At 39.0% G+C, this 17,700-nt stretch overlaps 1 long non-coding RNA gene across 1 annotated transcript in view; it reads right to left on the reverse strand.

Annotated features, from left to right (window-relative positions):
* Window positions 1–1,901: 1,901 nt before the first annotated feature.
* LOC143663474 (uncharacterized) overlaps window positions 1,902–17,700 on the reverse strand; it is a 45,044-nt gene continuing 29,245 nt past the window's right edge. Inside the window, exons 2-4 of the long non-coding RNA XR_013165945.1 lie at window positions 4,218–4,704; window positions 3,652–3,797; window positions 1,902–2,085 (exon numbers count right to left, since the gene is read on the reverse strand). This is a non-coding gene — a long non-coding RNA (uncharacterized LOC143663474). The remainder of the gene's footprint in view (window positions 2,086–3,651; window positions 3,798–4,217; window positions 4,705–17,700) is intronic.

Raw genomic sequence — 17,700 nt, forward strand, 5'->3', positions numbered from 1 at the left:
TGCCCACCCTCTCCTCTGCCTTTGATCACACATTTCCCTCCTCCAGGATGAACATCCTCTTTTTGTCCCACTTTCTGCTCTGCTGCTTATTAGCCCTGTGGTCTCTGTGCTTTGGTCCTCTCACTTGTAAAGAGATATAATTTTAGTATTAATTCTCTGTGCTTTTGTAAAGATTAAATACATCTATCCATAAAACAGGTTTAGAATATTGTGTGACATGTAGTAAACACTAAATATTTAACTATGATAATACTTATTCAAGATTTAAATCAGAGGATTTTTTTCCAAAAAAGCAGTCAATGATAACCAATCTTGCATGATTGCTCCCTTTCAAAGAAGCCCATAGACGTTTCTCAAGATTCATTGTTGGCATTGAGGATTCCTCATTAGTTTTAAAGATATATTCATAGTTAATAAATTGGTCAGTCAGCAACAGTCATTTTTGTGGCATGTATTGAGTTGGAACATGGAAAAGGGGAGGCATAACTTCTGCCTTTAATGGAAATTATGTATTATGGGAAGACTTTAAAAAGCAAAAACATATTGCTGGCTTTTAAACACTGAGAAGCATTAGCTCAGTGACAATTTGTGAGAAGAACATACAATGAAAAGAATTGTAAATGAAAAGAAGATACCGAAAATACAGACGTCCTGAGTCAAGAAATAGCTTAGAAAGCTTGAGAGTTAGAAAAAAAAATGTCCAGTGAGGAGGAATGGAGTGAATAAAGTGGAGATTGCTGGGGGTGTGCTAGGAGAAACAAGCAGGCAAGATCTTCAATGATACTCCTGGTCACAGCAAAGATTTTGTATTTTACTCTAATGGGAAGCCAATAAAGGGTTTTATAAGGGAGAGATGCATAGTTAGATTTACAATGCAATAAAGTCACTTTGGTCACTGGGAAAAGATTCTAGGAGAGAAAAAGCAGGATTTAGGCTTTCTCTAAGGTTTAAATACCAGATTTGACAAATACATCCCTTCCAATTTTTATCAGATAGCAATACAATATTTGATACTCTTCTATTTGCCCCAAGGCAACTAGCACTCAACTTTGCACATAGTAGGTGTTAATACTTTATTTTCAAATGAAGTAAGGCATGCGGTGAGAACTAAAACTGGAAGCACAGGTGAAAATGTGCATACCTTCTCTTTCTTAAGATCAAAATATTCAAGAGACAGAAGGAGAAACAAGCCACTCAGTAACTCTTAGCTGCTTCTATTTTTATCATTGCAAAAAAATTATGCACATCAAACAGAAAATATGCTTGTCAGCAAATCTATCACATTTCCAACTTTTTCACAGAGCAGCTGATATATAAAGCAGTTGGTCGTGTGCCACAAAGACTCTTAAATGACTGGCTTTTGGCAAAGGCCAGGAAAATAATCATATGAACCCTGCTGTCTTCTTCCAAAGAGCAAGTCTGCTTCATACTAGCTTTGAGAAGGAATTAAATATATAGTGAGAGATTCAGTATTCTCTAGGAAGTCTAAATTTAGGTGGAAAATATCCTGTGGTGAAGATACAGAAAATCCACATTCCAACTCATTATATTTCCCCCTCAAAGGGCTCTCCCTCTTGTGTTCGTTGTTGCATGGTGGTTAAGAGCACATTTTTGAGTCAAGGTCCTGACTGGCTCTTATAAACTAGGTGACCTTGACCAAATTAATTGGCTCCTCTAAGCCAATTTTAGATTTATAAGTTGCAAAATTGATAAAATATTAATAATGATAATATAAATAACATTTGTTTACCACATATTCTGTTCCAGATGTCATCCTAAAAACTTTACACGTGTTGACTTTTTTATCATCACCACATTTCATGGAGCTGTACTATAGTATCCATAGCTACACAAATGAAAAAAAACCTGAGGTCTTGAAGCACAGAGAGGTTATGAATTTGCACAAGGCCTCATACCTAAAAAATGCAGAACCAAGGTTCAAATCCATGCATCACGGCCGAAGATCCTGAGATTTCTTCCGCTGCGCTATATCCCTGACCACTGTCCCGAGCCATTGTGCTGAACCGCTTTGGAAGGATTCATGTCACCAGGTTCTTATCAATGAGATGATGCATAAAGCAATTCCTGATGTGTGTGGTACAGAGCAAACATTTAAAAAGTTTGTTTTTAATACGTAAAGAGTGACGAGAATGAATGATAACTATGCAGCCACACAAGATATGAACTTGGTATATATATTCTTATTCTTATTATTTTTTGCATGGCAGGTGAGAATTCTGACACAGAGCCACCGTTGCACCACCTGAACTTGATATACATATTAAAACTATTTATTAAACACCTAATATATATAATTTTTGAGTGCTAAACAAAATGTATGAAGACGTCTGCCTTCATATAGCTGATATTCTAGTGAGGGAGAAAAGTATCTCAATAAACAATAATTTTAATGAATAAGTAAATTATACAATATTTTAGGACATCATAAGGGTTACAAGACAAACAAAAACAAAGAGATAAGAAGTATCCTGAGTAGTAGGTTGGGAAATGGTGATAGGATGAAATCATCCATAGGGTCCTCGAGATAAGCCTCATGGAGTAGATGTGATTAGAGCAGATTCACAGAGGTTAAGGATTTGGCATTTAGTTACTTGAAGGAAGAATGCTCCAGACAGAGGCATTAACCAGACTCACAGTCCTAAACAGATTTGTTCCTGGAGTGCTGGTGGTGCCTAGAAGTAAAATGGGAACCACTGCAAGGTTTTGAGCAGAGAAATGGCATTGTCTGCCTTTATTTCTCATCACTCTGACTCCTGTGTCGAGAAAGGATTTTAGTGGGGCAACAGTGTGAAAGCAGGGAAAACACTGAGAATGGTGTTTGCAATTGTCTCCTGACAGTATCCTGCGCAGAGGAGATGAGCCGTGGCTGCACTGGGGATATATTTTAAATGCAATGCCAGAAGGATTTCCTGGTGAACTGAATATGGGAGTGAGAGAAGGAGGAGACACTGGTGACACTAAAGTTTTTTATCTGAACTGTCAGAGAGGTTAGGAGTTGTCTGGTCAGGACCTGAAATGGAGAAGATGGGGGGGGAGCAGATGTGTAGGGTGGATCTTTGAACTCTTTCCCTCACTGCCATATCCAATCAGCCATAATCCAAATAGTAAGAAAACTAACAGTGACAAACAAAATGTTAAAAGCATCTAATGTTCAGTAAACACGTATTATGTTCCCTCTCTTTTCTAAGCACTTTACATGAATCACCTCATTGAATGTCCACAATAAACCACATATATTTTATTATCTCCATATTTACAGATAAAGAAACAAATGGCAGTTAGGTGAAGAAACTTGTCCATGGTGACATAGACATTTAATAGCCAAACATTTCAACTCCAGAGGCTGAAGTCTTGTCAACTATAATAAATAAATCTGCATCTTTAATTCTCTTACACATATCATATCCTCTATATCCCTTCTTCTATTGTTTAACTTTACTCCCTATATCATTCTTTGACATTAAATGTAATAACCTCATAGCTTCTTTCTAATTTTGCCATATAACCAGAGAAAAATCTGTTTTTTCCAAAGTAATTATTCCATTTCTTTGCTTAAATCCCTCCATGTTTCCACATTATCTACAGAGTAAAATAAAATTGCCTTTTTAATTTTATTAAAAAAAATAATACCTGTGGCTGACACAGTTGGCTGCCCATATAGCAATCAGTCCCTCCTCATCCTCACGAACTCCCCCTATTTTGGCAGTGTGGCCAGGCTCCAGAAACATCAATCAAAGTTAGCCAGGAAGCTGTATTACTATTTATCTGTGACTGGTCTGGAAGAAAGCATATAACCCTGCTTCTGTTAATGAAACTATAGTAGGGTTATAAGATAAAATACATAAAGCCAAATGAAATCTGAATTTTGGATAATAAATAATTTTACTATAGACATATCCAAATTATCAAAACTGAAAATTATTCATTGTTTACCCAGAATTCAAATTTAATCAGTGTTTTATATTTTTATTTGATAAATTTGGCAACCCTAAACAGAAGGGAAAATCTACTAGGGGCTTCTGAAAACATTTTATCTCCCTCACAAAAAATGAGACCTTGAAAAGACGGCCCTTTGGCTTGCTTCCAGACCTCTACATATGGAACACTATCACGGAGTATTCCAGTGATGCTTGTGGAAGTCATGGAGTATTCCAATGATGCTCGTGGTAGGTACTGAGTATTTCAGTGATACTTACTGGTAGTTATAGAGTATTCCAGTGATGCTTGTGGTAGTCATGAAGTATTCCAGTGACATCTGTGGTGGTTATAGAGTATTCCAGTGATGATTGCTGGTAGACATGGAGTATTCCAGTGATGCTTGCTAGTAACATGAAGCATTCCAGTGATACTTGCTGGTAGTCATGGAGTATCCTAGTGCTGCTTACTGGAAGTCATGGAGTATTCCAGTGATGCTTACTGATAGGTATGGAGTATTCCAGTGATACTTGCTGGTACTCATGGTGTATTTCAGTGATGCTTGGGTAGTTATGAAGTATTCCAGTGATGTGTGTGCTAGTTATGAAGTATTCCCGTGATGCTTGCTGGTAGTCGTGGAGTATTCCAGTGATGCTTACTAGTAACATGGAGTATTCCAGTGCTGCTTGCTGGTAGTCATGGAGTATTCCAGTGATGATTGAGGTAATCATGGAGTTTTCCAGTGGTGCTTTCTGGTATGGCAGACATCTAATAACAATGAAAGAAAAGCCAAGAGAATGAGAAAGAGTCTAGCCCAGTGCCTCAGGCTCTTTGAACCGTTGAACCAGAACTTGATCTACCTTTTTTTAAGACATTTTTTACTGTAAATAATTAGAAGCCTGGATTACTTGAACTGTGTATTACTTACTCTCTATGTTTAGCTTTATTTTACTTGCATAATTTGCAGCTGAGAGTATCTTACCTGCTGCAGGTAATTTAGGATCTAGTGTCTATTTTATCTTTAAGTGCCATGTTCAGCATAACCAGCTATTTCTTGTCCATGAACATTTTAGGTTCACTTACTGCCACCTGCACATTACAAAAGAATGTCCTCCCCTAAGATTTATCTTGATCCCATTGATAACCTGTGAACTGTCACTATTCCATTAAAATTCATATCAATGTATATGTTCTTAATTTTTTAATTTGTTCACTAATGCATTAATTCTCTGAACCCACTTAATGGATGAGCATGTACAATGATTTATCCACTGCACTAGGGCTAATTAAAACACAAATGCAGTGTAGAAACACAGCCATTGCCCTCAGTGAGTTCCAAGTCTGATGAAGGACCCCAGACTCCAACAAAATAGCTGTGTCAAGATTTATTTAAGTTTAACTGTGGAAAGTGTTAAAACAGAAGATTAAGTGAGGGTATAAGAAAATAAATCAGGGCTGACAATTTTTGAAAGGGATCAAGCAAGGATGTCAAAGTTTCTCTGAATAAGGAGCATTTACACTAATACACTAAGGAAGATTAACTTTACCAAAAAATAGAATTGAAAAAAGAGAAGAGGGGAAAGGGAATACATATATCAGAGATTTAGAGGAAGGAAAGGAAGTAACTGCTGTTGATGAGAAAGTGAAGACCTGTGTGTTATGTTATGATCACTAAGAAGACATGGCATGCTTGACAGAATATTGGTTCCTCCAAGACAGCCATGTTTCAATTCCCAGTGCCTGTGAATATGTTGCTCTACATGGAAAAAGGACTTTGAAGTTATGATTAAATTAAGGATCTTGATATGGGGAGAATTTCCTGGATTATCCAGGTAAGCCCAATCACAGAGACCTTAATAAGTGAAAAGAAGAGGCAGGAGAGTGGGAGAAGGAGATGTGACTTGGAAGCAGATGTTGGAATGATGTGATTTGCTACCTGGAGACCACAAGCCAAAGGAATGAGAGCAGTCTGTAGAACTGGTAAAGGCAAGGAGGTAGATTCCTTCCTAAAGCCTTGTGAAGGAACACATCTCTGACAATGCATTGACTTTAGCCTTGTGAGAGCCATTTTAGATGACTGACCTCCAGAACTGAGATAATAAATTTGCATTGCTTTAAGCCACAAAGTTTGTGGTCCTTTGTCATGGCAGTCATACAAAACTAATGCACATGGCTTTGAGCTGAGGCTAGAGTGTGAGAGCTCTGCAAAAATAGGGTCCTTTGGGAAGAGTCATACAATATTGGGTGTATCCACAGAACCTAAAAAAGCTTTGGCAAGGTTTAAAGCAGGCGTGAACATGAACGGGCATCTTGTTAAAAAGAGAACTTGGCTGGTGGTTGAAAAATGGAGTAGATGAGCACAAGGGTGGATACAGGAGCCCTACTATAAAGACATTAAGAATTGTTCAGGTCATAAGCAATGGTGACTTAGGGTTGTGGCTGTGACTGTAGAAGTGGCCACAGGTGAGCACTATCTAAGGGCTATAGTTAACTATGTATCAATACCAGATGAGAGGAATAATGGAGAAGGAGATGCTAAGTTTGACTCTCAGTTTTCTGGCTTAGACAAACAGGCAGATAGAAGTACCATATATAAAAAAATAAATGGAAGTGCCAATTATAGAAAGATAGTACCTGTTGGAGGAGCAGGTCTGGCTACGAGGCTTAGGAGAGGTCACAAGATCAACTATTAATTTTTATAGAGTTGTGAGATAGCCTAGGAAAGATGCTCAACAGGTACCTAGATAAATAAGTCTGGACTTTAAGAAAGTAGTCAAGTCTAGGCACATAAAATTGGTGGATTTTGGCAAATGGATGGCATTTGAGACACTGGGGTGAATGGTAGTGCCTAGGAAGAGAGAATAGAGTGAATAGAGAAGAATCCCAGAATTGAGAGTATCAACATTTAAAAATCACATAGAACATGGATCAGTGTTCTAGTTTGCTAGTTGCTGGAATGCAATATACCAGAAACGGAATGACTTTTAAAAGGGGGAATTTAATAAGTTGCTAGGTTACAGTTCCAAGGCCAAGAAAATGTCCCAATTAAAACAAGTCCATAGACATGTTCAATTTAAGGCATCCAGGGAACGATACCTTGGTTCAAGAAGGCCAAAGATGTTCAACATTTCTCTCTCAGCTGGAAGGGCACATGATGAACATGGTGGTGTCTGCTGGCTTTCACGTGGCTCTACCAAAAAAGTACTCTTTCCAAAATGTTTCCTCTTTTAAACGATTCCAACAAGCAACTCCACCCTCAGTGGGTGGAGACACACCTCCATGGAAATCATCTAATCAAAATTTACCACCCACAATTGGGTGGATCACATCTTCATAGAAACAATCAAAATGCTCCCACCCAGCAATGTTGAATGGGGATCAAAGGGCGTGGCTTTTCTGGGGTCCACCACAGATTCAGACCAGCACAATCAGCAAACTACAGGCCATGGGCACATTTCAGCCTGCTGCCTGGTTTTATAAATAAAGCTTTATTGGGACACAGCAACATTCATTTATTTACATACTGTCTATGTTGCTTTTGCCCTACAACAGAAAAATTGAATCCTTACTGCAGAGACCACAAGGCCCACAAAGCCATATTCATTTCTGGCCTTTTGAGAAAAATTTACCTACCCATCATATAAACTGCAAGTAAACAGAGAGAATAAAGAATGCTCAAATGATAAAACAACCCCTTTGCAGCTATTTTACTACTCTCTACTATAGAATTCATTGTTCCCTTTTTGCTTTCAAATGCATTCCAGATACTGCCAGTATTTGTCACTTTATTCTAATTATCCATTTACTTTTCTTTTTCCTCTCAATAGACCACGAGCTCCTTCCAGGCAGAGACTGCATCCTGTTATCTGTATACACAATGCTTGCCACAGAGCTCATGGTGCTTTGATCGTATTTGCTTACTCATTGAATTCAGAGTGCAAGGTTAGTCTGTCCACCATGTATTTAAGGATTTTGGGGAGGCAAAGAAAAGCTCATCTTTTATGACTAATAGTAGGAGAGAATTTAATAGGTCTCATGTGTGGTGCTGAAAAATAAGGTGTTCACCCAACTCCCAATATACCTTTAATAATAAAAAACAAAGACCATGCAGAGAATATCATTGTCATGGTTAGGGACAGGTGTCAACTTGACCAAGTTGTGGTACCTGTTCATCTGATTGGGCAAGCGCTGCCCTGTCTGTTGCAATGAGGACATTTCATAGGATTAGGTCATGAGCACGTCGGCTACATCCACAGCTGATTCCATTTGTAATCAGCCAAAGGGGAGTGACTTCTGCAATTAGTGGTGCTAAATGCAATCATGGGAAGCCTTTTAAGGAGGACTCAGAGGAGACAAGTCCCATTCCTGCTTTGGTTGGTGAGCCTCTCCTGTGGAGTTCATCCAGGCCATCTATTGGAGTCATCAGCTTCGCAGCCTGCCTTGTGGATTTTGGACTCTGCATTCCTACGGTCATGTGAGACACTTTCATAAATTTTATATTTGCAAGTGTTCCCTGTTGATTCTGTTTCTCTAGAGAACCCTAACTAATACAATCATGATCACATATGCTTGCGTTTCATCACCAAAGCCTGGTCAGTTGGTGGAGAATTTGGGCTTGCTTTGGGGTGCTTCTCCAGCTTTGATGGGAGCATTTGGGCATTTTTTTCAGGGAAACAGTTTCTGGAGGAGAAAGGATATTTTTAAAACAAAAAATCATACAGAAGAGGAATAATATTTTGAACTCTAGGTATAATTAAGAATTTTATCAGAAGTGTGCAAATCTGGCACTCAAAATATAACCATGTGTGAATTAGAATTCTGTGTAAATCGTTCTATTTAAATTTTGAAATGACATACAGATTTATGTTTTATGCAGGTGCATCTACTTGGAGTCAACATGCAGTAGATAATTTTGGAAAATAATTCACTTTCCATATCTCTTTCTTCTCATTAAAACAACAACAACAAAAATCTTAGAAGTTGTTTAGGTGGTGAACTCTCCACTATCTTAAGAGTGAGATTAGATGTGTCACACATGAATATGTATGCAACTTTTCAGAAACAGGGCTGTTACAATTAAGACTTTCTGTATCATACCTGATGTCCTTTGATATAAGTGAGATATATCTCCTTGATATATTTCCTATTTCCTTTTCAGAAATTATTTCTCCAGGACAGATTTTATGTTAGGTTTTCTAGGACCCTTTCCCTGAGTGCTGAGTCTGGATCAAGTTGTCTGTCTTGCAATCCTCTTCCCACACCCCCTCTGCTCCCTTAGCATGCTGTGCTTCTGTTGATGATTGCATTTATATTGAATTCTACTGCCAGTTTGTATCATTGCCATACAATGTTTGCATAGCAACCCCAAACCTTCATCGACAGGTGACAGTACACCTTTATTTAGCTCACAAAGCTACAGTGTTTATCTGATCTGCTTAGGGCTCACGTGTGCATTTGTGGTCAGCTGTGAGTAGGCTAGGAGTCTGCTGATTTTGGCTCCAGATCTGGCTGTGGGCTGAAATAGGATGGCCTTGGCCAAAATGATTGGGAAAGTTCAGCTCTGTTCATGTGTTTTATTCTCCAGGGGGTAGGCCTGGGCATGTTGGCATGTTCTAAGATCCATGGCAGCAAAAGGAGAAAAAAATATGAGTGGGGCAAGCACTTTTCAAGTCTCTACCTGTATCACATTTTCAAAAACTCTTTGGCCAAAGCAAGTCACACAGCTGAATCCAGAGTCAAGGGTAGGACAATCTCTACTCCTCAGAGTGGGAGGGCATTACAGGAAGGGGATAGGACATGAAGGCAGATAGGGGTGAAGAATTAAGGCCATCACAGTAATCAGTCAACTGCAAGATTCCATTACTGATGACAAGATGTATTTAAGCCTAGGTTCTGAACCCAAACTACCTGGGATCAACTCATAGCTCCTCCACTTTATAATTATGCCACTTTGGGTGAGTAACCTAAACCCTCTGTGCCTTGGTTTCCTGATTTATAAGTGGAAATAATAAAATTATACACCAGACAGATTTTCCATAAGGATGAAATTGTAATTATGTGTAAAATGCTTTAAATAGTGTCTGGCACAGAACAAATGCTGAATCAATTTAGCTACATGATGATGATGATGATGATTTTGATGACTTAGAGACTCTAGAATTAGTGTGTTAATGTAATTGAGATTGATATTTCAAGAGTGGGAATATGTAGTTGGATTAAGCTGCTGCTCATAACAATCTTAATTTTACTAGCTAAGCATAATAAGAGATTAAATCATGCACAGGCAATAATCCTGTACAGGTGTTTGTTGTTGAGACCATCTTTCCTGAATGCACCTAAGTTAGAGTCTGGCCTAAATAATGCTCAATAAAGCTGAATCCATTAAGGTAAGGTTTTCCTATACAAGGAAGGTTTCCCTATAAGAGGTAAGGTTTCCATCTGGCATCTATGTAGTCTTACTTAAAAAGGTAGTATAGTGGATATTGTGATGGAAATAAAGAACTTCATACCCCAGCTGCTGGGAGAGCATCCAGCAGACTATCATAAGTTGTCAGTCCCCTCAAGGGTTTTTTTAAACTAAGAAAGCTGACTTATCTAAGGTCACATTAAGTGTGATAACTCATCGTCACATGTTCAGATCTTCAAGCATCAGGTGAATGATGCTTCCAGTGTGAATACGTTACAGCTTGAGCTTGAGCTCTCTCCTCCATTCAGCTTCTTTCCATTACCTTCTCCTGGTGTTTATCCCAGGAAGATTCCCTAATAAACTTCCTGCATGAAAATCAGCATCTCCAGCACAGCTTCCTGGAGTCCCAACCTGTGACAGACTGTTTCCATCCTGATTGAACCATTTTGAGCAAAAGTCTGTGAGGGTCGAAACAGTGCCTTGCCAAACACACATTAGGTGCAGACATTAAAAAAAATCAGCTATATTTGCCTCATCATTCAAAAAAGTTTCCTTGCAATAGCTCTAGCATATTGCATTTTTTTTTTTTTCAGTATGGTTTGATCCTGGCTCCTTTCCCTTCAGGGTCAAAATAATGAGGAGGTATGTATCAGTCCATGGAGAACAGTTTTCCACACTTCCAATATACTCTAACTTCACATTCGGTTGGGAATGAGCTCTTTTCCATCTCCATAACTATACTACTTTTCCCAGTACCTGGTATATAGCAGGTGCTTGATGAATAAATTGATGACTTATTGTATTAATGACCTAATCAACAAACTAATATAGCATTCTAATTCATGATCCTTTTTTTTTTTTACCCTTACTGATTTTGGGGGGGAGTGTTATAAAACTATTCACGGAAATCAAAACACTAAAATTTGATAGGAGACTCACAGACAAAATTTTGGAAAACAGCAAAATTTTAGAAAATGAATTGGAAAAAAAAATGGTGAACTGGCAGCAGTGCTGGACTTATTGAAGCAAATAATGTAATATGTAAGCACTAAAGCAAGCAATTATGCCAAATCGCAAAAGGCCGTTTTGACACACTACTTGAGAGAGCTATTTCTTGTTGACCTTTGCGTTAGAAGCTGTGGCTGCTGGCAAAAATGCATTTGAAGATTATGAATGTTAAGTGGGAAGACTGGTGAGAGAGTGAGCAGTTCTTGCTGGGCCTATCTTTGTATTCCATTTGCTGGGAGCTATAAGATGAGAGGAAGTCGAGAGACGGCCACCTGCATTGTGTACCTTCTAGAAATCCTGGCCTGTTTCTACCACGTTCTTTTTAGGATTCCACAACCTCCATCATGACATCGATGTGACAGTTTGAAAACAGAAATTCAAACAGTTCTTTACACTAATTAAAGTCCTTTACAGACTCCTACTCACCTGCTGCATAAAGCTGAAACTCCTTAGCGTAGCATAAAAGATGCATCATGATTTGACCCATTTCTAGTTTCATTTCCTGTCACTTCAATTTTTCCTGCTTTATGCTCTATATATAACAAATACCTTGGGTTTTCTATTTATTTTCAGCATTCTATATTTATAGATTCTATAGATAGATAGATAGATGGAGAGATTTCTTTTGAGGAAGTGTCTTTCTCGATTGTACGGACTTGCAAGTCTAAAAGCAGTGAAATTCAGATCAGAATAAGATTGCACTCTTGAGTCTGAATTTCTTAGGGAAAACCTGCAGGCTTGGAATTCTGTTATGAATTGATGTTAAAATTTTGAGCCTGAAATCCATAGGAAAGACAGCAGGCTGGACACTCAGAGAGGACTACAGGGTATAGTCTTGAGGCAGAATTTTCTCTTCTCCCTGGACAAAGTCCTTTGCACTTAAGGCTTCCAACTGATTGGATGAGGCCTACCAACACTGAGTGACTGCCTTTACTTAAAGCCAACTGATTGTAGTTACTAATCACATCTTCAAAATACCTCCACAGCAATATCTAGGCCAGGGTGAAACCGAACAGCTGACACCGTAACCTTGTCCAGTTGACAGATAAAATCCACAAATGTACCAACCTATTCATTTTTTTGCATGGGCAGGCACCAGAAATTGAACCCAGGTCTCTGGCATGGCAGGCGAGAACTCTGCCTGCTGAGCCACCGTGGCCCTCCCAGCCTATTCATTTTTATTTCTACAGCCAGGTCAAAAAATAGTGCTCATTGAAGATTTACTGATTTTAAATTTGGACTCTATTGAGTTGTGCATTCATTGACATTTTGTCAGTTACATAAAATGTGCAAGGCTGTGTGTGAAGCCCTGTATACGCATCCTAAAAACAACTTTTTGAGTATGATTACTGCCATTTTACCCATTTTAAAAGTAAGAAGACTGAGGGTCAGGGGAGTTAAGCAAATTACCCAGAATTATACAGCTAGAAGGTGGCAGAGCCAGGATTCATTCTCAAAAGCTCTGGTTCTAGGGCCTGACAATTCATAGTAAAGCTGCAGTATAGCTCATGCAAGCAGGATTTAGCATATATAACTGATTTAGGCAAACAGCCTCAATCCCACTAAGTAACACAAGCTTTGCTGGACCAGAAGAGAGTGACTCTCCATCAGGGCAGTTGGAAGTGTAATTATTTTTCATTGCTTAACAAAAAAATTATCAGGAACTTAGCAGCTTACAACAACACTTATTTATTATCACACAGTTCTATAGGCCAGAAGAGCAGGAAAAGCTCAACAGAGTTCTCTGCTCAGTGTCTCATACTCAAGGTGTGGGCTGAGCTGCATTCAATTCTGGAGGCTCTAGAGAATAATCTGTTTCTAGAGTTATCAGTTATTGGCAAAATCCAGTACCTTAAAGTTACAGGAAGGGAGTACCAGTCTTCTTCTGGCATGTGGCTAGTGGTAACCCTTATCTCCTAGAGGCTACCTGTTGTTTCCTGACACACGGCACCGTTAAATCTTCAAAGGCAGAAATAGAGCATTTCCCTCACGCGTCAAATATCTTTTCCAGGAAGATCTAGTCCGATTTAAGAGTTTCCCTGTATAGGTTAGGCCCAAGAAGGATAATCTCTCTTAATTTCAGCTGTTTTGGGACTTTTTTGTATCTGCAAAACCACTTCCTAGTACCACTAAGGTTAATGCTTGATTAAATAGCTGGTGGAACGTGTGGGCTCACTAGAGGCCAAGGATTTTGGGGACTGTGATGGTTATTCTGATGTGCCAACTTGGCTAGAGTAAGAAATTCAATTATTTCATCAAACACTCATCTGTAAGTTACTATGAAGGAATTTTGTAGATGTATTTAACATCCATAATCAGTTGACTTTAAGTTAAGGAGAATAGTGCAGGTGGGCCTCATCCAACCAGAGGAAGTTCTTAAGAACAAAATCAGATTTCCCAGACAAGAAGAAATTTTGCCTCAAGACATCAACTTTTGCCTGAGTTTCTAGCCCACTAGCTCCCCCACAGATTTTTTAATTATTAGATCCCATGATGATGTGAGTCAATTCCTTAAACTAAATGTCTTTATATATCTCCTATTATTTCTGCTTCTCTGGAAAATGTTGATAGAACCATCTCAGAATTCTGCCTAAACAAAGGGTAATGAATTTATTTTATAAGAATAAGATTTGCATTGTCCTAAAAAATTTTCCCTGGCATGTCTTCTGTGGCCATAATTCCTCAAAAAATCATTGAGAGGATTTGCAGTTTCTCTTAATCCCAAGTGTACTGCCCAGATGATACAAATGCACGTTCTACTCTGCCATCAGACTCTGCCATCAGACCATGACTACAAATGAGTGTCTTGTTTGGAACAGTAGGAGATATATATATAGAAATGGCTAGATTGTGATTATTTGATAGACAGTCCACAAGCTTAACAAGTGGAGAAAATATGGGTGTCTAACCTTGAGAGGAAAGACTGAGTGGGAACATTAGTAAAATTCAAGTTTCAGTTTAAAGATAAGACCACTAATCTCAGAGGAATTTCTTCTCTGGAGACTCAGTATCCTCATCAACAGGCTTCTGTTAGCAAATAGTCTTCTTCCACTGAAAGGAATGCCCTCCCTGGAGTCCTCAAAGAAAAGCAGAAACTATAAACATGTGCAGCATCACCTTTATTTGTCACTTAGCCTGGCTTAGCTCAGAGACTGAATTTTAATATGCAAAAATACACCTTTAGCAGCTATTCTTCCCAAAAGGAACAAGTCATTTGCCCAACTCACCCTGAAACCAAAATCTCGATGATATTCCCCAATAGGTCTACTTCCTACAGTATTAATGGGCAGCAGGGCTAAAATGCAGAAGTCCCTGCATGTGAAGAAGTTATTGTAATCACTTGGATTTCATTATTTTCAGTTATTCTTTGGATAGCCTCTCATCATCTACATAGCTTCTCTTTTCCATTTAAACCACTTTGCTTCACTCACACAGCCTCCATGCCTTTTCTACATTTTACTTATCGTGAATACAGGCCATCCCAAAAAGAAACTGAAAACTGCTTCACTTAGACTTGAATTGCTAATGAAGAAAATGATGATCAGACTCAGCATGGAAGAAAATGCTTGTACAGAAATTACCAATAAGTAGAAAGTGAAAAAATTCAAATGCTACTTTTATCCAATCTGGGGAAAATTCTAATTTAATGTGTATATATATAGATCTGAGCCCCGTGGCACTGCATGCTAATTTGATTATACTTTTGTTCAATTGATTTAGATACGCAAATGAGTGAAATGTAGGTTCATTTAATTTTCACAAGATCAAAGGAAAAGATGTTTAGATGCAATAATATGATTCTACCTTGAACTACTTTGTTTTATGAATGAGCTGAATCAAGAATTCATTTATTTTTAATTACAAAGTATCACAGGCCAAACATCTTTCCTGGCCATACTGGGTAAAAGCCAGAACATCTGTACCATGGGTTGGGATCTAACGTTTTTGGAGAAAAAGATGAATCTTTAATCTAAGTGCCTTATTTTGAGTTCCCCCAGAAATAGAGGCTAAGAGAAAATTTCAACTGTAAGTTCTGATTTAGGATTTTAAGAAAACATTGATAGATGAGTGTGTGTGCAAAAGGAAGGGTAAGGCAGGCTTTAAGTGTGCATTATAAGGTTAAATTCACTGTGGGCAAATGATAGGAGTTAGAGCCCACTGGGGAAACTCTGGAAGCTGACGTAGAACCCACACTTTAGTTATTCTACCTGATGATTAAGTGATCTGGGGCACTTATGCATTAACCCTTATTGGCGTATGGTTGGGGGCTTTTCCCTGGGGAGGGGTACGGTACATTAATTTCCCACAGTCTCCTCAGGTCAGAAGAAACTCTCAGGCCAAAAAAATGTAAGGGCTAACATTTGGAGGTGAAGCAGGTGTACTCTCTGCAGTGGTAAGGGCACAGTTTATGGGCAGGCACTAAATGCTTGAAGAATGTGAGAGGCAGAGTCCAACACAACCGGTGCTTAGAGTGAAAATAATTAGGTGCTAGAAAAATGTTAGCAGTGGGCTCCTATCTAAGTATTTAGCACAAAAGCAGAGACGGAGAGATGTGGTTGTTACAGGAAAGTAGGACTCAGGCTGTTGCCTATCTTTTTTTTTTTTTTGCATATCTGTTTTGAATGAGAATATAATATGTGAGTATATAATACATATCCTATAAAACAACTAAAGAAAGGTAGATCATGCCAGTCCATGCACTTCATTTCTCCCTGTCCAGACTAGTGCACTTGCTTTCAGTGTAGGTTGCTGTAGTATCTGCTCTTGAAATGATCTATCCATTTGTAAATTCCTCATCTTTGCTTCCTTGGGATGCACCCATACCCTAAATTAATGTCTCTTTATATAACCACAAAATAGACTACTGGCTCTTCCCATTGTACCTGGAGAAGACTGCTGTAGGTCTTAATCTCTTTGTCTGGTAGGGTAGTGTGTTAAGTCCTTAATTGCTGGGACATCTGTGTGAATCCTTGAGCCACACATTGCCTGGCATTCACCAATGCAAGAATCGCCTTTTCTCCCTGGTGGGGCAAGAGAGCACAGAGAAGCTTCGACACAGTTCTGGCATGGGGGCTTGGCCCCACCTGAGGGTGAGGCCTACCTTCCTTGAGGAGGGGGGTATATGGGGTTGTGCTGGTTTGCAAGGATTTATGTGCTCTAGAAAAGCCATGTTTTAATCCTGACCCAATCTTGTGGATTCGACTGTTTCTTTTAAACCCTACTCAGTACTATAGGTTGGAAACTTGATTAGGTTCTCTCCATGAGATGTGACTCACCCAATTATGGGTGTTAAACTTGATTAGATGGAGACATGACTCCACCCATTCCAGGTGGGTCTTGATTGCTCTACAGAAATCATTTAAAAGAAGAAACATTTTAGAAAAGGCTTGAGATCTGAGACAGCTGCCAGAATGACAAAGCAGAGAGCCCACACTGCCAGAGAACTTTGGAACTTCCCTGGGGGAGCTTCATGGAATGGAAAGCCTGGAGAGGAAGCTAGCAGATAACACCATGTTCACCAGGTGCCTTTCTAGTTGAGAGAGAAACCCTGAACTTCATTGGCCTTTCTTGAGTGAAGGTGACTTCTTGTTGATACCTTAATTTGGACATTTTTATAGACTTGCTTTAATTGGGACATTTCCTTGGCCTTAGAACTGCAAACTAGCAACTTAATAAATTCTCACTTTTAAAAGCCATTCTGTTTCTGGTATATTGTATTTCAGCAAACTAGAACAGGGGTCAATGCAGAAATACTAAGCAGATACTTGAAAGATTGCAAAGTTAGAGCCAAGTCTGATAAAACATAGGGGGGCATATGCCTTTCTATTCATTGAGTAAATATTTTTTAAGCCTTCTGTGATGGCACCAAATCCTGGGAATTCAAAAACAAAAGGAAAGAATCTCAAAGGAGAGTTTCAAAAAGAGAGCGTGGTAGTTAGATTCAGTTGTCAACTTGGCCAGGTGAAGGCACCTAGTTCTGTTGTGGACATAAGCCTATAGTACGTGTACCTCATCTGTTGCTGATTACATCTGCAGTTGACTAGGAGGCGTGCCTGCTGCAATGAATGAGGTTTGATTTGATTGGCTGGTGCTTAAATGAGATCCTCAACAGCACAGCCCAAGCGGCTCAGCATACCTCATCTCATACTCGCAGCTCAGCCCAGGCCTTTGGAGATACAGACAGAAAACACCCCGCGGAAAGTTGCTGGAACCCAGAGACCTGTAAAGAAGGCCAGCAGAGAGCACCCTGAGCCTTCCCACATAAGAAAGAACCTCAGATGAAAGTTAGCTGCCTTTCTTCTGAAGAACTAATGAAATAAATCCCCTTTTATTAGAAGCCAATCTGTCTC

This window comes from Tamandua tetradactyla, chromosome 19, assembly GCF_023851605.1.
Source record: "Tamandua tetradactyla isolate mTamTet1 chromosome 19, mTamTet1.pri, whole genome shotgun sequence".
Classification (NCBI taxonomy): Eukaryota; Metazoa; Chordata; class Mammalia; order Pilosa; family Myrmecophagidae; genus Tamandua; species Tamandua tetradactyla.